The sequence below is a fragment of the Mauremys mutica genome, chromosome 18, assembly GCF_020497125.1.
Source record: "Mauremys mutica isolate MM-2020 ecotype Southern chromosome 18, ASM2049712v1, whole genome shotgun sequence".
In the NCBI taxonomy this organism is placed as follows: Eukaryota; Metazoa; Chordata; order Testudines; family Geoemydidae; genus Mauremys; species Mauremys mutica.
The window spans coordinates 17,483,731-17,505,082 of NC_059089.1; the positions used below are offsets into that span (position 1 = coordinate 17,483,731).

The window sequence follows — 21,352 nt, forward strand, 5'->3', positions numbered from 1 at the left end:
TTGTTTTGTCATTTAAGTGATGGGTTGTGACCCTGCATTTACATAGGTCGGCCAAGGCCAGATCCTAAGCTAGTGTAGATTGGCATAGTACCACTGAAATCAATGACGCTATGCCAGTTTACATCAACTGAGGATCTACCATGTTGCTAATGCATTTTGCCTTCTAGTGTCACTGGCAGTGTGTCCCCTGAACCTCTCCATTTAATAGAGAGGCTCTGAGTTTCCTTGTAGGTTTGGGTCTCTCCACAGAGCATGTATTTCTTCCACTGAGCCGGTGCTATTTCCGAAGCAGCTTTGGTGGGGCCTCCACTGTGCTATAGAGCAGTGGTATGCTGGGGGGCCTGTGTCCTGCAGGGGCGAGGGAGACACAAGCCAGTAGCTGCTACAGTGGCCGTGGGACACGTGGAAAATGGGACTTGAACCCCGGGTGGAGATAGAGCTCAAAAATGGGGAGGAAGTTGCAGCATAAGGCCGCTGGGTGTCTAGACAAAACCAGTGCAGCTGTTTTGAAAAGTTACATGTTTTGTGAAAAACTTGGAAATTTTCTCATTTTTGGATGGAAATTTAGTTTTGGTAGGTATTTAGTTTTGTTTTTATTTCTTCCTGTTTTCCCCTCCCCTCTTTTTTAACCTTTTTTTTTTCTGTTTTGCCACTGAAAAAGTGGGCACAGAGCAGGAACAAAGGGAAAGGAAGGAGGAAATAACCAAAACCCCGGGAGGAGGAACAATTTTATTTTATTTTTTAAAAGCTTTTTGACTTTGTTTGTTTTCTGATGAAAAGTCAGAAAAATACCGGTTCTTGCATGGAAAAATGTTAGCTTAAAAAAAAGGGTGGGGGAGTTTAGAATAATTAAAAAAAAATCAACCAGCTCTTAAAACCAGCTATCTAGAAAAGCCTGTTAGGAACCTCGCAGTGCTCCTCTGTTAGCCTGGTAAATGGTCGGATACTTCAGTGATGGGCTCAGTAGCAACTTGCATGGAACTTGGCAGGAGGAGCACAAGCTACAGAGTTTGAAGGAGGCACCAGGGAGTCAGTCTGTGTGCCCATGGCTGGAATGCTAGCTACAGTTACAGCATTTCTGTAAATAGTTTTCTTAGCAAAGAGCCAGTTTAGTTTTAGAAACACAGAATCATCCTCATATTATTACCCACTTGTGGTGAAACAGGACCCCAATACCACTGAAACCCTAACATGGATAGCAATGACAGACTCTCAACTGGGAGTTAATTGGTCCAAAATGATGCTACAATATTCTAGGTTTTGAAATGAAAATGTGATTGTCCATGGCTGCCTTGTAATGTTAATACCTAATGTTCACCCAATGTTTAGTGTGGTCACGCTCAAATCACCTGATTGCATGTCATTGGTTGCTTAGGTTGGTGTATAAGAAATTGGTGTGCCTCCTTTTGTACGCACGTACCCGCACACCCGTTCTGGGCTGTGCATGTTCCAAGCACTAGTGATTCTCAGTCCCAGTTTTAGCCAAGGCTCTATCAGCCTCCTAAGCTACCTGTGTGCTCATTAATTCTGGACATGTTTGAAAGTGCCTCTCTCTCCTCTGCTGTGGCTGCTTGACTGTTCAGTGAGGTCTTCCTGGGACGGTGGGTTCCCCTTCTGGCATGTGAAGCTGCCCCCACCTGTGAACGCGGCGAGCGGCGTGTAGAATCAGGACGGAAGGAAGTGGATGTGACAATGATTATAGTTTGGCTGAGTGTGGCAAAGTGCCAGGTGCCTTCCACTGGCAGACCCACCACTGTCTGTACCAAGTTTCATATATAGTCCTAGAGCCTTTACATTCAGTCTGCCTGGCAGGGTGAACTCCACTGAATGAACACTGAGTTCCCATGAAGTTCCAGGTCTCTGGATTTCGCAAGCCCTGCCCCTGCGTCTGTCACTGCCAAAAGCAGAGTCGGATTCATTGTGGCATCGGCCCGTGGCATCGGCATCATCCTTTAGTCACATCCGTCTCCCATCGCAGTCATGTCTCATCCCATTGCCTAGCATTTCCCAATGCCTCTCTTGGCTGCCAGGCAGCTTTGGGTGCGAGGTTTTTGCTTTAGTAATCAAAGGCCTGATGGTTAAGCTTTAGGAGAGATTCATGAGTCCCTTGGAAACTTGGGATCGCAGAGCAAATGCTTTCCAGTAAGACATTTGCTTTAAAGAGAACTTGTTTGTAGATCTCCCTGTATTCATCCCCTCTCTTTTTGGGGGTGCTTTAAACGAGATGCCTTATGATGGTGTTTGTAGCGTGGTAGGTACTTTGTAAGTAGGAGTGAACACAAGGGCCATGCCCTGAACATTGCCAGTAGGTGAGATACCAATTGTCTAGGTTCTCACATGGCCTCCCATCATCTTAGTACCTGAGCAGCTCACGCACACTAGTACATTTATCCCCAACACTCCTGTGAGGTAGGGATGGTTCAGCCCCATTTTACAGATGGGAAAACTGCAGCATAGACAGACCAAGGGCTTGTTCCAAAGCCTACCGGAGTCATTCTGTTCACTTCAGATCAGGACCTGAGTGACTTGCCTCAGGTCACACAGGAAGCCAGCAGCAGAGGCAGAAACTGAACCCAGCTCTCCTGAGTCCCAGTCCAGTGCGTTAACCACCAGACCATCCCAGGACTCCCAGAAGGAGGGGCAAGTGGGGCATTTTGCCCCAGGCCCTGCAGGGGCCCCCATGAGAATATACTATTCTATAGTATTGCAACTTTTTTTTATGGAAGGAGCCCCCGAAATTGCTTTGCCCCAGGCCCCCTGAATCCTCTGGGCAGCCCTGGACCATCCTTCTTCTTAGACGCCGGGCAGGGAATAAGATGAAACTAGAAGCAAAGGAATTCAGTGGGGAAGTTTCGTGTGGATCATGTTCGGGTAATGCTGTTTGGTTGGTTGGCTTTATTTGTAATGCTCTGGTTTGTGTTCTCTGCTGTGGGAGCACGGGGGGATGCAGGCATCTTGGAAGGAGACGTTTGAAGAGGGAGACTTGGCAGACTGGGTCAGGGAAGGGGGATTCAGACATTGGGCACCTGCAAGGAAGAAGGGCTGGAGATGAGAGTGGGAAGACTACAGGGGGTGGGATACAACACTGTCAGGGGCTGTCCTTTACGGTGTGCTTGTACAGCACCGAGCACAATAGGGCCCTGGCTTGCCTGGCTTCTAGACGTTAATGCAGAATAAATGTTAAATAATAATAGGTGATAACGGGGTTGGGTGGAGCTCCCACCTAGCAGCCTGGGTGTTTGGAAAGTCGCTTGGTATTAGGAATCGTCTCATTGTTTCCTTGCACTCCCCCATGGGCCTGCAGACATCTGTTGTCTCTTGTTTTTTGCTCTTTTGGGCAGGGGCTGTCCTTTTGTTCTGTGTTGTATATTTCACTTAGGGCAGAGAGGTCCTGGGCTAGGACTGGCTTCTAGGTGCTACAGCAATTCAAACAATAAATCACATACTATCAACCCCTACAGTACATTTGCCGCACCAGATCGAACCACTGATCCCTCCACCCTTGCTTTCACACTGTGTCATCGATGCACACTTTATCCAGAACAGACGCTCTAGCCAGCACAAGTCAAACTGCATTCTGCCCCATTTCAGAAGCTGACACACTTGCTGAAACAGTGCTGAGCATGCTTTGCCTTTGTCTATGTCATGTTCATTGTCAGCAACCAGTAAGTTTCCTTGTGCTGATAAGATTTCAGAGGGAGCATGCCGGAGTCTGTTTTTTCAGGTGAATCATCAACAGGATCATTTGCTCAATTCCCATCCACTTACACCTGTGCAAACCCATGTGAGGCAATGGGGTTGCACAGATGTCACTAGGTGCATCACCTGAAGATGGTGAGGTTGCAGAGGTGTCACTGAGGGCCAAATTTGGACTGAAGAACCTGGTGAGATTGTCAGAGGGGAAAAGAGACCAGACTGAGTCAAAAATCCCAGGTTGAGTTTGTAGTTGAGTTGCTCTTGAGTCCTGTAAAGAGAGAAAACCCTGAGCCCCATGATGCCATGTAATGGTGAGTTCCCTAGGTTGAGTGTGAAGCAGTGTTCCATGTGATCTCACACAGCTTCTAGCCCAGTGTTGCATATCCACCAACTTGCTACTTGGAGCACCCTAGGAGGTAAAGAATACTCTCTTGGAAGGACCACTCCTATGCCCCTGTGGACATCTGCTTTGTTCCTTTTCATCTTCCATACCCTACTTTACTGCTCCTGCCTCTGGCTTTGAGAGAGAGAAATTTGCAGTTTGCACCACACACTGCTCCCCCAGTTCCCTGGCCAGTGTACAAATATGGTCACCACATACTCCCATGTCTGCCTGGTGTATGTTGGCAAGTTGTCATGATGGCAGTAAGGTCAACTCAATCAGATCCTGTGGGTTGGGATGCAAAGAAGTGAAATGCAAAGGACGTCACAGCACGATAAAATTGTCCAGTAGGTGCTGCGGGCTGGACATAATGAGCCTGACCCTCGCAGTCCTTTTTTGGGCAAATCTGCCATCAGTTTCAGTGCGAGTTTTGCCAAAGCTTGGCGCAAGGATGGGCTAGTGGTTAAGGCACTGAACTGGAATGCTGATTTGGGTTCAGTTCCTGGCTCTGCCACAGATCATCTTGGGTGACCTCAGTGAAGTCACTTGATCTACTCTGTGCCTCAGGCCCCAGCTTTAAACTGGGGAGATATGTCACTATCTCACAGGGCTGTTGTGAGGATAAATCCAGTAGTGAGGTGCTCAGATGCTCCAATAGTGGGGGGCCATATAACTACCTGCTTGGATAGACAGTTGGGCCCAATGACTGGGAATGAGAGGGAGAGGCGTTCCCCTCCCATGTCCCCTGGTGGTTTTACCCAGCCTTGACATGCTATGTGCTCGTTGCTTCTTACCCACTGTGCTTGAGGAGACTGCTAATTTGCCAGTGACTCAGAAGGCATTCCTGTGCTGTCTCCTGCCAGCACCGCACTGCAGTAGGTTTTAGCCATGTTCTCTGAGCCTGTGGTTCTCCAGCCTTTTTAAAGCTATGGCCTCCTTTGTAAGGGAGTGACCCTCCTGTGGGCCCAACAGCCTGGTCCCCTACAGCCTGGTATTAAAAATATATAGATAGATCCTGGTGCAGCCACCAGACAAGAATCTGCAGGGCCCTGATGACAACTGGGCCATAGCTAGGGAACTCTGCTCTCCACGACCTCCCAGCCTCTGCCAAGGTGATTTGAAATCTCATCAACCGAGGTGCCTGCCTGGGCTCTAGGTTTCTTTCCCCTGCTTCCTAATGGAGGTGCCTGGATGCTTTTGTGGCTCTGTAGGGTTTCTGTATTTGCTGGGTGGTACAGATGGAGACACAGCCCATCACCAGGGCAGAGGGGAGACTTCTGGGGAAGAAGAATTCATGCACCCCGCCACAGGCAGGCGAGCCCATGGAATCCATATGGCTCTGTGTGAGCGCTGTCCACTCTCGGCCCTACAGGCAGCTAGAGTCTCCGCTGGAAGAGAGACAGGAGACTTTTTGATGTTAGGGAATTGGGGGTGGCGGGCGGGGAGAGGTTACTCCACTCCCTCTCTCTCCCACTCGTGGGAAGGTCTTTGCTTTCCCTCTCTCCTGGCCCTCAAGTGGTTAAATTCCTTTCCAGCTGAGCTGGCAAACAGAGCCCTGGCATATTAGTCAGATCACAGTGGGGGGGGAGGGAGGGAGGAGAGAGGAGGGGCTGAGGTTGAGAACTGCAGAGTGATATTCTCAGGGGCTCTGAAGTGCAGGGAGGGAGGCTCGGCAGGAATTACTGCTTCCCAGAAACTTGATTATTTTTAACCCAGGAAGAAGCGAGGCGGGGGGGGGGGAGAGGGGGCGCTAGCTGGAGGACTGACAAACAAGTTGTTGGGGTTGAAGAAGCTTCGGGGAAGGCGAGAAGGCAACTTTGGAAGGAGAGAGCTGAGCATGGTAGGTGCAGTTCTGCTGGAGACACATGCTAGAGCTGCCTGCCCTGCCCTGCTAACCAGGGGCACTTCCCTGGCCTGGCAAACGCTTGGCTCCCTGATGGTGGGCAGAGAGCAGCAAGTGCCCCAGCAGATCTGGTGGGAAATGCCCCGTGGTCCCCTTCGTGCAGTGGGAGAATCGCTGCTCTCCGGCTCTGGATGGGACTGGGACACAGATTCCCTGATGGACCAAAAGAGACTTCAGTAGGTTCTCTATCCCCAGAATGTTGTACCTTCTGTCCAGACCGACCTTGGAGAGGAGATGGGGCGGGGCAGGGCACAACTCCACCAACAAGAAGCTGGCTCTGGACTCTGAAAGCGCATGTCTTTTGTATCCCTCTCACTTGGGAAAGCCTTTCCCAGGGAGCAGCTGCTTTCTGAAAGCCAATGGGACCTGTGTTTGGAGGCCCAGGCCCCATTTCATGCAAAACACCTGCTGATAATTGGGCTAAAGCAAAGCCTCTTCCCTCTCCCTTTTGGGACTTGGAAGGTCCCTTTACGCCACATGTGATCTCATGCTATTCCAGTCCTGTGCACTGCATGCCACCAGCCCCCTCCCAAATGTGCCCTGGAAGCCAGTGCTTATGTCCTCAGGGAAAGGACATGGTGCAGCAGAATGGATATCTCACAGTGGTGGAAGTAGGGAGTTTCTTTGTACTGACTAGAAGGAAGAAGGGTGCCAGACGTGCCAGCCATTCCATCTTTGTAAGGAACCATCCATTCCCACCAGCTGGGATAGAAGGGCAGCTGTATTTGGTTCTAGATGTAAAGTCTTCTAGCCTGAACTTCTCACGATGCATGGACGACCATCATGGAGGCTGCAGGCTCATGGGGTGTGTCCCTAGGGGACCACAACTTCACGTTTGCCAGACCACGAGCCCCTGAGAGATGAGTTACCAGCTGTACTAAACAGCTGATGGATTTGCCCGCCCCAGAGAGTCACATCTGGGTAGGTAGGGCCTGATGCAAAGCCCAGTGAAGGGAATGAAAATATTCCTGTTGACTTCAGTGGGCTTCAATCAGGCCCTAAATTTAGAAAGCCACAAACACCTGCCAGTTCATTGTCCATCCAACTTGTAACATCAGATTCAAATGCTACAAGCCCTGGCTCCCCTCAAACATCTCTTCCCTTCATCAGAAAACCCTATATTCACTAAGGTTTCCTGAGCTGCTCTTCCAGACCTGACCTATTTACAAGACTTCCAGCTGCCCAGGGGGGGACATCGGGCTGGGAACTGACTCATTCTCCCTGGTCCCACTGAGCTGCCCCATAAGTTGCTGAGTCTGTGTTGGGGCCCCCAAGCAAGCCACTTGTGCTGCAGGCTGGCTCAGCGTTCCGCCCCACCTCCCTGCTTGTTGTCTTGATCACTTTGCACCTGAATGACCAAGAGGTGACCCCGGAGTCATTTACGTTTGGAGTCTGGAGTCGTTCCGGGGAAAGTCAGGTCACTGTTCCAGCTGTGGTCTAACCTGTGGCCCATGAGATGGAAATCTGGCTAAGGTACTTGAAGTATATGAGGCAAATCCCTCAAGAGGTTAAGCCGGCAGTAGGTTGCCGTTGTCCAAGTGCTCCAGGGCTGCTGGGAATGGGAATCCTAGCACTTCCAGGTTTTACGTTGCAGCGCTCAGCACACTCCAATAGGCTCTGTGGCGCAATGGAGAGTGCATTGGACTTCTAGATCAACGACAGATGAGGCCATTCAAAGGTTGTGGGCTCAAGTCCCACCAGAGTCATATTTTGGGAGGTTGTGGAATCTTCATCATTGGGGATTTTTAAGAGCAGGTTGGACAAACACCTGTCAAAGATGGTCTAGATAATCTTAGCCCTGCCTCGAGTGCAGGGGACTGGACTAGATGACCTCTCGAGCTCCCTTCCAGTCCCATGTTTCTATGAAAGTGATCTGTTGAGTCAGTGAGTAAGATGCAGGTTTAAGTGGAGAGCAGCCTGCAGTAAGGAGCAATGTGCGGCTAATCTGGAGACGTTTTTGGGAGTGTCTCAAGATGAGGGCTCCCCCCGCCCCATTGAGTTACACCTTGGGTCTCTGCTTGGGCTAGAAACAAGTATTATCTCCAACGGTGAAGGAAGTTAAGCTTACCAGGACAAAAATTTACCCAGGCCATAAACTTTCAAGTTTAAGGGCATAAACCAGCCACAAACTCCCTAGGATTAAGGAGATATTTCCTCGTTGGGCAGATTATTCTTCAGAATCCATTATGGGTTGTTTGCACCTTCCTCTGTATTGGTCGCGATCAGAGCCAGGATGCTGGATTTGATGGGGGCACTGGCCTGACCCATCACAGCAGTTCATTTGTTCCAAAGAAATATTCCCATGTTTGCGCAGTTCTCGGGGACAATGCCTTCCACAGGTGTGGCCCTCTGCCCAAGCGAGTGTTACATTGGCCACGGACAGAACTGGTCCAGAAATGGAGTTTTGTTCCCATGAAAAGTTTTGCTGGAAATGGGGGAGGGGAATCTATTGTGTGTCTGAAATATTTTCATTCTGGGGTGGGGGGGGGAACCCACAACTTTTTGACAGAAACCCAGAATTCTTTTGGTCAAAAATGGACATTTTCATTTTGATCCAAAAGCCAGTTTTCATAGGAAAACACGTTTGGAACAAACGATTTTTACCCGCTGTAAGCGGGACCTATATTGGATTCTGAGTCACTTTCACCTCACTGGAGCGCAGTGAGTGACACCAGCTCTTTAAAATGTCCCCAAAATGATCAGTGCGAAGAGGATAAAGAAAGAGCAAGAGGAAGAGCACCGGGGCAGGGGGTCATCAATGGAGGGGGGCCCATCACTGAACAGCAGGGGGTGGGGGAGAAGCCCCTAAGAGCCGGCTCACATAGGCCCTGTAGAGTGAAACGAGGCTGCACCCCCAGTTTGGCCACTTCCTGCTTTACGATATGAGTGGTTGGGCAGCAGCGTGGCTGTATCCCTCTCCTGTAGGCAGATTCAGCAGGTAGGCAGGGGAGAATTTCCATTGGGTGCCAGAGCCTCCTGTAGCTGCTTTACCTCCAGCAAAGAACACTAGGAAATTCAGAACAGGACAGCGACATCCTCACTAGCGTGTTCCCCAGCTGTCCGGTGTCTCCCCTTCTCAGCCAGTCTGACACTCTTATCAGAGTGAGTTCACTTTTTGGTAACCAGCCCAGCTGCTCGGAGGGGAAGACGAATTCCCTTTTAGGACTGCACTAGGGAGCTGCCGATACCCTGTCCCCATGTGACGCTCAGAGCCATTTCATCCTGTTCTCCGTCTCCTCCCCTTATCTCAGCAGTCCCTGCTTCATTTCCCAACTGCTCATCATGACTCGCTGGGATCTGAATTCCTAATGGACGTGCAAGCCTGTTTCAAGGTCATAGGAAAGGGTGCACCCTCCGGGATGGCCCCTCCCTCCATCGCACCAATTGCTTCAGCTTGTAGGGCACCTGCCTGATGGTCCCCCAAATGCTTCTACATCATGTTCGGGGAGGCCCCTTTCTGCCCCTTTGTCGTATTCTCTTCCCCACCGCGCTTCACAGAATTACTGAAGCTACTGGTAGCTGCTTGCAGAGCCAGTGGTAGCGATCATGTTTTGCATCCATCTGGGTCACTTGCGTCTACGGACAGTCAAACTCCAGTGGGAAGCCCCCATGGTTACATCAATGCAGTAAGGACTGCACTGCAAAAATCTTTTTTGATGGCCATCCTCTCTCCGAGGTGCTGGCACTTGGTTCCCACCAGGACAGCTAGACTGGGAGTTCTATGGCCATTTCTGATAGAGGGGTGTCCTTCCTGTGACTCTCAGCCTGCTCTTTGCTTTAAATCCCTCCCTGGGGCCTTGCACATTCCAGACCTATGGAGAGCAGAGCCGAGGAAAGGCCCTCAGGGCAGAAGCCCTGAAAGGGGAAGGTCTGAAAACTCTTCTGAGACAAACTAAGGGTGGAAAGGAGGACAGGGAAGAGAAAGGGGAGGTTGGATGCAGGTTGGAAGGAAGCAGGGAGAAGAGGTAAGGAGGAGTGAAGAGATGGGGTCTGTCCTCTCCTACTCTTTTCCTCCATTCTCTTCTTTCTTAACAACTCTCTCCTTTCCCCTTTATCCTTGCCCCTTTTGCCCTCTCTCTCTCCTGCCCTCACTCCTCATGGCTTCCCTTGGGCAGTCTTATTCCTCCCCTTCTCTGGGTGGCTGGTACTTTACAGACAGGCTGGCCCCTTCCATCCAGAGCTCAAGGCGGAGGCTGCAGGGGAAGGAGGCTGCACACAGGGGAAACTTGACCTCTGGGTCAAGGAGGGGAGAGAGGTTCTGGGGCTGACTAGCTGTGTCCCTCAGTGTGAAATCCTAGATCTTGCCTGGGGCTGACAGTGGTGCTGCAACTAGGGATGAGGTACCTGGTATGCGGGGGAAAGAGTCTGTTACAGTGTCTAGTTATAGGGGCAGGGGACTGGGCACCATATACCCTGGATTGTGTGTCTTCCTGACTCTGTCACTTATTCCTTATGTGGCCTCAGTTTTCCCATCTGTAAACAGGGGTTAAAGCTACCAAGAGTGCTGTGAGGCCCTCAGATGAAAGACCACAGCTGTGCCCAGTGTCGCTGTTCTTTGTCTCCCTGATGGGTTGTGTGGAGCCTCAGGTTGCCATAAGGACACCAGGGCTGAGTTTGGCCAGACCATCGGGCTTGTTGCTGGGAAGAAGCTGACCTGGGCCTTGTTCTCAGGTGGCCCTGGTGCCGAACCTCCCCTGCTCTCGCCCTGCCCTGTGCCCAACACAGTACGTCGGCATCAGCCGTTCTTTGGAGAGTCCCCTCCTCCACCGCCTCCAGTATCACCACTGCTCCAGCTGGTTCACCCGCCTCTGGGGCTGGCCAGGGGGAATTACAGGGAAGTGGCTGAACGCTACCCTGGCAAATGGGGCTTTATCCCACACTCCTGGACAGGGCCCACCCCCCTTTTCAGCCCAGCCCAACAATCACTTTGGCTGGGCTGCAAGCTCTTCTGCGTATGCTCTACTGCGGTTTTTGCTTGCCCGCTCCATGGGGTAAGTTGTGCTGGTATTTGCCTGGAGGGCTGGGGGAGGCGGAGGGCGGCTGAGAGAGACCCTGGCGCTGGAAGGAGACTAGCTCTCTGCTGGCAGGGTATTTTTTTCTTCCGTTTTTTTCTCTCTTTGTTAAGCTCCCTTTCAGCTGCAATGGCAATGCCTGGCTGTTCTGAGCTGACAATAATTGCTGCAGTCTAGACAGTGTCTGGTATGAGGCACACGGAATCAAAGAGGCCCCTTCTCTCGCTGTGACTTTCACACATGCTCCCTTGGTTGGTCTCCTTCTTTCTCGCATGTTTCCTTGGTCGCTCTCTCTCGCTCTCGCTCTCTCGTTGTCTTTTTTTTTTTTTTTTGCACCCCTCTATCTGCCTCTCAGATAGGCAGAGGAGAGACTGCAGCAGTGTCTCTTGCCCTGCCCCCTCTGTCTGTCTCTCCTGTGTTCCCTTCTTTTTGTCCTCTTGTGCGCTCTCTCGCTCTCTTTCCTCCACCCTTTGCTTCACGTTCTTCACTCCCAAACCTGTGTGGAGACGCTGGTTCACTCTGTGGGAGGACAAGAGTGAGTGGGTCAGGCTCTCTCTTTTGGACGGGATTTAACTCTTTCTTTGCCGGCTCAATTTTCACTCTTTATCCTCCACCACCTGACTCCCCTGACTTGGGCCTGAGCACACTTTGTTTCTTGGCACGGTTGTCCAAAAGCTGCCAAGTCCATCATTTGCGGCAGGCAGAGCCAGCACTCGGTGCACAAGACCTGGCCATTAAGCTCTCCACTCTGCCAGCTCCCACCGGGGCTGGGTTATTCTCTCTTCCTTCAGACCAGATGTTCCCACCTGGTATTGCTATTGGAATAAGACTGTGGGAGGAGATAGAGCCATCTAGGGACCTTCACCCCAATGGCAGGGTGCCCAGAAAAACAGCAAATCCTGCACAAAGCTGATCAGCTGCAGGGGTTTATATCTGGTGAATTCAAATGACTAGCAGGTTCTGTAGGTCCAGGCAAATCTTAGCACCAGGTGTATTTATCTTAGTTAGAAACACTGAGGACCGTGTAGCTGCATGTTTGAGGTGGCTGTAACACCCTGCCACATGGCCAATGAGGACCTCGTCACCACAAATATTGGGCACCCCCAGCTTAATTGGGATGGCCACCCATCCTGTATTTCAAGAGACGTTCCTGGTTTGGTGCCCAATGTCCCATGACCCTATCGGACAAACAAAGTATATTCCCAAGCAGTGCTCGTACACAGGGCATATGATGATGTGCCATTGTAGGGCACTGTCCCTGAGAAATAAACTTTGCCCTGTCTTTTTCGTATCGTTATTCTTCAGCTCCTTGACACATAGGGGGTTACCCTAGGCCTATTGACTACTCATCTGTGGTTCCCAGTACCTGGGATTCCACTCAGATCCCTGCCTGCTCTTCCAAATAAGCCTGGAGTTCCCATAGCTTGCTTCTGGGTGGGACCTGATACTGGCGTCGGGCCATTGGTGTTTTACCTTTCTGACTGCAGTGAGGATATGACAAGCTAAGACAGTAGCAAAGATTCAGAGAGTCTATTTGCTGCCTCCCCTTCAGACACACGTGACTGCTGCAGGTCGTCGTCTTGACACAGCCTTTGGTTAAAGGGAATAAACACTTGTGAATAGTTTGACATCCATTCCCAGACTGATGGGATAGCACTCACGCTCCAGCACGCTCATCTCCCGGCAGCACTTCCCTCCTCCAAGCCCACCCTGCATGGACCACAGTGGTCGTGCAGTGTCTTTTGGTGCTCGGTGCCCAACCGCAAGCCCGGCATGTGCCTGCTGACGTAATGTTGATCACATACAACAACAAGCAAATCTCTTTCTGGGGTGGATTTACCCGAGTGTTGTGTGTATGACACGAGAGAGAACTGCCCCACTCTAGGTGGCAGTACGGAGGGCTCAGCTGGAGCACTGCATCCAGTTCTGGGTGCTGCACGTTGGGAAAGATGTGGACAAATTGGAGCAAGTCCAGAGGAGAGCAACAAAAATGCTAAACGGTTTAGAAAACCTGATCTATGAGGAGAGGTTAAAGAAACGGGGCATGTTTAGTCAAGGTTGGGGGGGGGACCCCAGGACAATCTTCAACTATATTAAGGGGTGTTACAAAAAGTGTAGTGATCAATTGCTCTCTATAGCCATTAAAGGCAGGACATGAAGTAATGGGCTTAATTTGCAGCATGGGAGATGTAGGTTAGATATTAGGAGAAGGGTAGTTAAGCTCTGGACTAGGTTTCCAAGGATGGCTGTGGAATCCCCCTCATTAGGAGTTTTTAACACCAGTCAGGGGTGATCTAGGTGCACCTGGTCCTGCCTCAGCGCAGGAGCTTGGATAGGTGACCTCTCAAGGTCCCGTCCAGCTCTACAATTTCTATGATTCGATCCCACATTAGGAATTGAATGTGGGGGAAACACCTCCCTAGCGTTCATAGAATCTACCCTCTAAAGGCTTCACTCAGGGACTCTGTTCGTCCATTCCAGCTTTCTAGCCAATCAGAGGGACTATAATTCCCTGGCCATCCACCCGGTGACGTGTCTGGGCTTTGCGCCAGGGCTCCATGGCACACACGACGCTCACGAAAGGGTTAATTTGTGTGAGGTGGCTGCTTGCACAAGCAGCCTGCCCTGTGCCCTGGGGGGTAAGCTCATCCAGTTAGAATGTGATCCGATGAAGTAATGCTTGTAACGTGAGATCCTGCCCAGACGAGGTGGTAGGTGGAGTTACTGTGGAACCCGATAGAACTGGAATTCGCCCTCTGCAGCCTGCTCGGGCAGTTTCAATGAAGCTCGGTGGAATTTGACTCTCTCATTTAATGCAATCAGCTGATGTTTTCCTAGCTTGACAATGGACTTGTAATAGCCGCTGATCTCTGGCCAAAAGGCCCTTTCCCCATAAGGCTCTAGTGATAATTAATAGCTCCTCAGTAGCACGTTTCAGACTGACCGAAATCCCGGCACATCACGGAGACCCGCGTTGATGAACAAAACCCTCCTGACTCCCAATTTAATAACATTATTTCCTGTAAGAGAAATCCTTCCTCTCCTGCTCGGCCCCAGCCACTCCAATCCCTTTCTCAGGTCTCGCTTGCTTTGGACTGGGAGGGATCGATCTGCGCTGTGGGTTGGCGCACATAGGTGGCCGGTGTACTAGTCCTGCCCCTAGCGGGGGCGGCCCTTGGGGTGGGGGAAGAGGATGTTGATGGACTCCCCAGTGGTGCCAGGCTGGGAGCACGGCTGCCGTGCGCATCCAGCAGAGACGCGTCAGAGAGGTGGTGGCATGTGCCGCCGACCAATTGGAACATGTTGGCGCGTTTCACCAGGAGCTTGCAAAGCACTTGATCAAGGGCGTCAGTATCATTATCCCCGTCATACAGAGGGGGACGCAGAGGCCCAGGGAGGTGAAACGACTTGCCGGAGATCACCCAGCAGGGCCGCAGCAGAACTAGGAATAGAACCTAGGTCTTCTAAGTCCCAACCCAGTGCTCTATCCACGAGGCCACATTGCCTCCCCTTGTTTCTAGGTAAACAAGGATTTGAGTGGGTGTTGTAATAACCCCTCTGGGTTCTCAAACGGGGATCACACCTTAGGACAGAGAATGTTTCCTGGACACCTCTCTTCCCATTCATGATCATGCAGAGCACCTCGTGACACCCCAGCCCACCATGCCATCACATAATGTCCTTCTGGCACTGTACCACTGGCTGACACAGACTAGTCACATTAGGAAGGTATGCAATGTATTTTAATTGTCTGTAAGGCAATTTAGCAGGTGGAAACAAGGAGGTAACACTGTAAAACTGGTCTAATTCTGGTTGTTGACTTTGTGTGGAGGTGGCTGGATGGTACTTGGTGGCCTGTGATATATAGGAGGTCTGATTAGATGATCTGGTGGCATGGGCGGCGGGTGAACCTCCATTTTGGAGAGGTTAGCCCGCTGGCCAGCCCGCTGGCTCCACCCCTTCTGCCCACCGGCCCTGCCCCACAGATGCCAGAGCCCACCATGCCATCACATAATGTCCTTCTGGCACTGTACCACTGGCTGACACAGACTAGTCACATTAGGAAGGTATGCGATGTATTTTAATTGTCTGTAAGGCAATTTAGCAGGTGGAAACAAGGAGGAACGCCAGCTCCTGCTAGTGCTCCAAAGACACAGTTGGGTACTGGGAATTCTCTTTCTCAACGGCATGGTTGGCGGGCCTTGCTCATTGATCCGGGTCTAACTGATTGCCATATACAGGATGAGGAAGGAATCCCCCCACCCTGGTCAGGTTGGCAATGTCCCTGGGGGGGTGGGGTTCATCTCCCTCTGCAGCATGGGGTGCAGGGTCACTTGCTATGATCACTTGATATCTCCGTCCATTTCCTGCCGTTGCATTGGCCTCAAGCACTGATGCACCTCTGTCCCTCCTGATCTCTGCCTGTGATGTGCAGTAGTTTAGTGTCCTCGGGACTGTAACACTGGTCTAATTCTGGTTGTTGACTTTGTGTGGAGGTGGCTGGATGGTACTTGGTGGCCTGTGATATATAGGAGGTCTGATTAGATGATCTGGTGGCATGGGTGGCGGGTGAACCTCCATTTTGGAGAGGTTAGCCCACTGGCCAGCCCGCTGGCCCCACCCCTTCTGCCCACCGGCCCTGCCCCACAGATGCCAGAGCCCCGAACCGCCCCCCTCCAACAGGAGGAGCCTTGAGCCCCCACCCCATGACCAAATAAGCCCCAGTTTGCTCCCTCGGGTCAGCTCCCCCTGCAGCCCCATTGCTGGGCCGCTCTGCTCCCCCACCCCGGGGGCCAGGCCAGCCCCAACACCGGCCTGAGTCAAGCCATCCCCCAAGTGCCGGGCCAAGCCACTCCCACCCGAGTGCCCTGCCTGAGCGTCAAGCCGAGCCGCTCCCCCGCAGCTTGAGAGCCGGGCAGAGCCGGCAGCCCCAGTGCCCGGCCGAGCTGCCTCACTCCCCTGCCAGACCCCGTGCCCACAGCTTGCTCGCAGCGTCCCTCCTCACTCCCCTGCGCCCAAGGAGAAGCGACCTGACGAGCAGCAGGGTCCGGAGTGGGAGGTGGAGTGCAGGTAGGCACTGGCAGGCGGCAGCATTAGGTGCTGGGTGGGGGGGCCTCAGGGAAAAGGAGGGGCCACCCCGGCCCAGGAGTCCCTCGGGGGGCGGCTGCGCCAGGGAAGGCTCTGCCTTTCCTGGCCTATTATACCCGCCGCCCATGTCTGGTGGTCTCGTCTTTGACTCTATGACTCTGTTATACCGACATGACTGAAGACCTTGAACTAAGAGTGTGCAGCAAACAGCCTTGTATCTGAGACAGCTTTATAACAGGCACTGTATGGAGTAAAAGAACAGTCCTTGACTGGATCACAGTAAGAGGGCTAAAGAACCCAGCAGTGTCAGACATGACAAAATCACCCCCTAAGGCCATTGCATGACTTATACCTGTAAATATCTATTATGAAAAGCTGCCCTCGTGGCTACATTTTGAAAGGCAGGACCTGCTGTGCTTGCTAATGCCTCACTGCGCACAGACTGGGTAACTGTGCACCTCAGTTCTCACTGGCACGTGCATTTCCCCAGTCTATGCCCTGGAAAATTGGAAAACCCGTTTCCACATGCAACTGCAGGGGGGTGGACAGGATGGATGCGGGTGCAAATTTTGCCAGCCCAAGCGAGGCATTTGAAAATGTAGCTAGTAATATTTCACCACGGTGAGAGATGCAACCAGTAGCCCCTCGCTTGAATTTTTCTTGTGCTCCCCGGCCATTTCCAGAGAGCTAATCATTGCTTCTATGGGAGCCCTTGAAGTTATAGATTGTCATCATCATGTGGTCATCCCAGATCCTAAGTGCTGAACTGAATCCCTCCTTCTATGAGCCAATGGTTGAAATGAGTGGCACAGGACAGAGGATGTCTAAAATGTGCTAATAGTCACCTGGGATTTCATGCCCACCATTCTTGTTTAATGCACTTCTGGCAGGTGCTCAGATACTGCAGTGAGTGGAATTCTGGGCCATGTGCTCATCTTGCTGTTAAGGATCCCTCATGCAAGACCCTGAATTTGTGGTTCACTGGGAGGATACTGCAGGTGAAATCACTGGGTATTGTTTCCTTTGTGAGTTGCATGGAGTTCAGCTGGGTTTACCCATGTAAACACCATGTTGTTGGCACTTTACTCCAATAACTGCTTAGCTGGCAATTTGCATCTCTTTACCCAATATGCTTTGCATCTCAGTTCTGCTCGGCATGATTAGTTCTCTAGAACAGCCTGATTTACTGAATATTCTGTGCCAGGATTGTTGCTAACGGGAGAGATCCAAGATGAGAAGCTTCAGGGTGAAAGAAATCCGGTGATCAAAATGTAATAAAAACAGAGTTCCACATGCTCTGAAAAATTCTCCATTTTGGGAGAGCCATACAGTCCAATCAAAGACTGTAAGTAAATGTAGATTGTCATAAAACGTATTAGGCTGCATTCCCCTCTGGTGGCTAGTGCACTAAGAAGGTAACAGCCTACTGCTGCTGTCATGGAATTACTCCTTAAGTTCAAGTGGCAGAGGACTGGTTGGCCATTTGGGCTAAGCCTGACCAAACAAAATAGGTCCTTCCTGGCACGTTAGTGCAATATGGGGTTGTTTCACAGGAGACATTAAACCCAAGTGCTGACAACTTACCATCATTACAGCTCACATAGTACTTCTCTGGGAGATTATGGAGTGTTGACCCAGATGTCTAAATTCTGCTGGGCTGTTCAATTGGATATAGGGTTTCTTCTTCACTTGGTGGCCTAACCCACTGTATGGCGCAGCTGCGCAGCTCTTAAACGGCTGCTGTGTCTCGCCCCAGAGCTCGGATGCAATGATCCTTACATCTCCCCTGTCTACTTCACAAGGATTGTGGTGTGATAACATGCTTGGAGATCCTTGGGGGAGGACGTGCAAATTTTTGCTATTATTGAGTTATTTTATTTTTGTATTGCCGGGCCGGTGGGGGCAGGAGATCTGACCATTTGATTTCCAGTAGTATGCCGTTAAAATAACCCAGTGCTAATGGGGATTCTTCACAGCAATCAGGCTGAGCTTGCTAGGAAAGTGGGATTGGGTGGGGGGGTGTTTCATGCCTGCTTAGAACATCTGGAGTAATCTCGGGAAAATCGGCTGCAGTCGGGTTTCAGCTCTATCCCTCCTGTCATTCCACCATGTCCCCTAGGTCTAGGGAAAATTTGAAAAAAGAAGTCTAATCAGCCCCATCTCAGTGGGAAAGCCCTCTGGGGGAAGGTATCTGAGCTGCCCCCCGCCCTTTTTTTTAACAGCTAAGTGTTGGGGCGGGAAGCAGAGCACAGGAGGTTTATATATTCAGCACTTTGTGCACACGCTATGCAAACAGAACAGTGCATCTCTAGTTCCCAGCAGCAGCAGACAGCTCAGCTTCTTGTAAATCAGTTGCTGAGTGAAGCAGCAGTGGTCCTGGAGTTTCTAGGGGGTGAGGAGCAGGACTGGGACCTGGCAGGGCTGTGCTTTCTCTGCAGACACCTATTGAACTGGTTGGATGCTCAGGCTTGCTGTTATTGCCTTCCCCTTCCTGTTTACTGCTCCCTCTCACCCACCCCCGTTTTTGGCTGCTGTAGCGTGAGCTCCCAACAGAATACGGCCTCCACTGTGTTTTGGTGTTTGCTAACTGAGGGGAGTGGGGTGTTGTTTCTGTCCTGGGGATGCAGATCTCCCTCTCCCTCTGCAGCCCCCTCAGCCGGTGGACTCATTGCCCCGCGCGCATTGGTGGGACTTGGTTCCAGGGTGCACCAGGTGTTCGCCCACAGCCATTCCATCCCTGGGGTGAGGCAGGCCAGGCCCCCGAGGCGCTGCTGCGTTTGTCTTTGCATATAAATGAGAATGATGGGGCCGGAGAGCCCAGCGTGCTCACTGCTGCTCTGAGAGCAGTTGCTGCTTTCGTTGCCAAGTCCACCACTTACTTTCCCTTGTCTTTGTGTGTTCGCATGGCAGTTCAGGCAGAGCCTCCCTCCAAATGTATCTGCCAGACGGCCTGGCTGGCTGGGGCCTGGGGCCGTCCGGTGCTTTGACTACTTGGCAACACGGGGCGGCTGGCTTGGTGAAGGCCAGTCTGCCAGGCTAGTCCTCATTTCCCTAACATACACCCTGGGCATTGCAGGTCGTTGGCAAGGTGCGGAACGGCTCTATCCTAGCCTCACGAAGCAAGGGTTTGAGCTTAGAGCAGGACACCGGGAGCCAGGATTCCTGGGTTCTCTCCCTGGCACTGAGTCACCCTGTGACCTGGCACGAGTCACTTTTAAAAGTATTGTTATTTGGACAAGGTTGTTCTTTAGACTATAATGGGGCACCCCGTTGACTCCAGTGGAGTGATAGCAGGGATAAATTTGGCCCAGTATTATAAATATTATTTGTTTGTATTATGGTAGCGCCTGGAGGCCCTAAATGAAATCGGGGTCCTGTTGTGCTCGGTGCTGTACAGACACACAGCAAGGGACACAGTGCCTAGCACAAGGGGGCTCTAATCTCTGGCTCTTACCACAATACAAATAAATACCAATACTTAATAAAGAGCTAATCGAAATAGACAAGACAGACAAAGGGTTGGGGGGGAAATGGGCAAAGAGAGGGGATGTGACTTGCCCAGAGTCACCCTGCAGCTCGGTGGCAGAGCCAGGAACAGAACCCAGGTGTCTGGAGTCCCAGTCCAGTGCCCGAGATACACAGTGATTTCCATCCATTGCTAAAAGTAGTTGTTCTATGGCTCTTAATGTATCTTATGTGAACTTCTACAAAACACTGATTTGTCCAGTTCTTTCTGCACATTCCCGAATACACATGGGAAATTACTGAACAAAAGTGCACCGCAAAGGAATACTAGTATCTAAGGGACCAGACTTTCTTTGCTGGCTCCACTCCCCTGCCATGGGTTATGGGCACTGAGTTAATACCCTGCCGTGTGACAGGAGTTGCTACCCACTCTATTTGTTACTATTTTATGTGAGCTTCTTTATCACCTGAAATGAAAATCAGAATATCCAAAACTCGCAGGCAAATCCCGATGTTTGACTTGGACTTTCCAAGATGTAAGTCTGAGTTCAGCTACCCACTGGTCCTACATACAGGGCCTGGGGTCTCACTCTGCCCTTCTGATTCTATGATCCTTGTCCCTCGCAGTCAGTGCTGGGTTTATCCTCACTACTCCCCTCGAGGCAGGGCAGTGCTGTTATCCCCATTGTACAGATGGGAACCTGAGGCACTTCATAGATCAAGGGGAACATTTCCAAAGTGCCTATTTGATTTGGGGCCTGAAATCCCAGCAACTTTTGATGAGACTTAGGCTCCTAAGTCATAGAATATCAGGGTTGGAAGGGACCTCAGGAGGTCATCTAGTCCAACCCCCTGTTCAAAGCAGGACCAATCCCCAGACAGATTTTTACCCCAGATCCCTAAATGGCCCCCTCAAGGATTAAACTCACAACCCTGGGTTTAGCAGGCCAATGCTCAAACCACTGAGCTATCCCTCCCCCCGCTTAAGTGCTTTTGAAAACATTACCCTAATTCCCATTGACAGGCAGTGAAGCAAGCAGAGATACAACAGCGGGAAAAAGCCAAAGACCGCGAGTGGATAGCCACAATATGGATGGAGTGAAAGTATCAGTGGACAGAGGAAAGAAGAGATGAGGGTAGAGCTTCAGCTGGAGCAGAGTTGGGCAGGGCCTGAGAGGCCAGGGTGAGGAGCTTAAATTTGAGTTGGAAGCAGAGAGGGGTCCACTGGAGGTTTCAAAGAGGGGCTCTGAGCAGTGAGCAAAGAAGAAGGTTTTGGTAGCGGGGATCTGGACAGGTTGCAGAGACGCAATCTGGGAGTCGGGAGAGTTTGCAACGTCTAAAGGAGAGATGGCTGGAGCGTGGGCAAGGGTTATAAGGCAGAAGGACAGAGAGTACAGGAGATTTTGGAGATGTTGTACAGGAAGAAGCTTTAAGACTCACAAATAAGTTAATTAAATTGTGAGCTGTCTGGGACAGGGACCATCTCTCACCATGTGTCTGTGCCCACCAACCCAGGAGGCTGGCGTCTCTGAGCACTACTACGCTGACTGTTAGTGTGATTATTAAACAGGAAAAGACACAAAGTGGTGACAAAATTTGAACTTTAAAATAAACATCTTAGTATGATGTCTTTTGTCACGTATACCTCGGGTGCTATCAGTGTGCTTGGGGCTGTACAAAATGTACAGGAAAGCACAAATCGGTAAACACCCAACCAAATCCTGAAATTCTTGCTCCGTTTGTACTAGGATCCTGTTTGGACAGATTTCCCATTGAAGGCCAGCAGGCCAGTTCCAGGGGTCACTC

General features: G+C 51.1%; 1 protein-coding gene and 1 non-coding gene across 4 annotated transcripts in view; both read left to right on the forward strand.

Annotated features, from left to right (window-relative positions):
* NTMT1 (N-terminal Xaa-Pro-Lys N-methyltransferase 1) overlaps positions 1-21,352 on the forward strand; it is a 147,857-nt gene that overhangs the window by 52,078 nt on the left and 74,427 nt on the right. The window lies entirely within an intron of this gene.
* TRNAR-UCU lies at positions 7,595-7,687 on the forward strand. The gene is made up of 2 exons: positions 7,595-7,631; positions 7,652-7,687. It is a non-coding gene; the product is annotated as a tRNA-Arg (tRNA).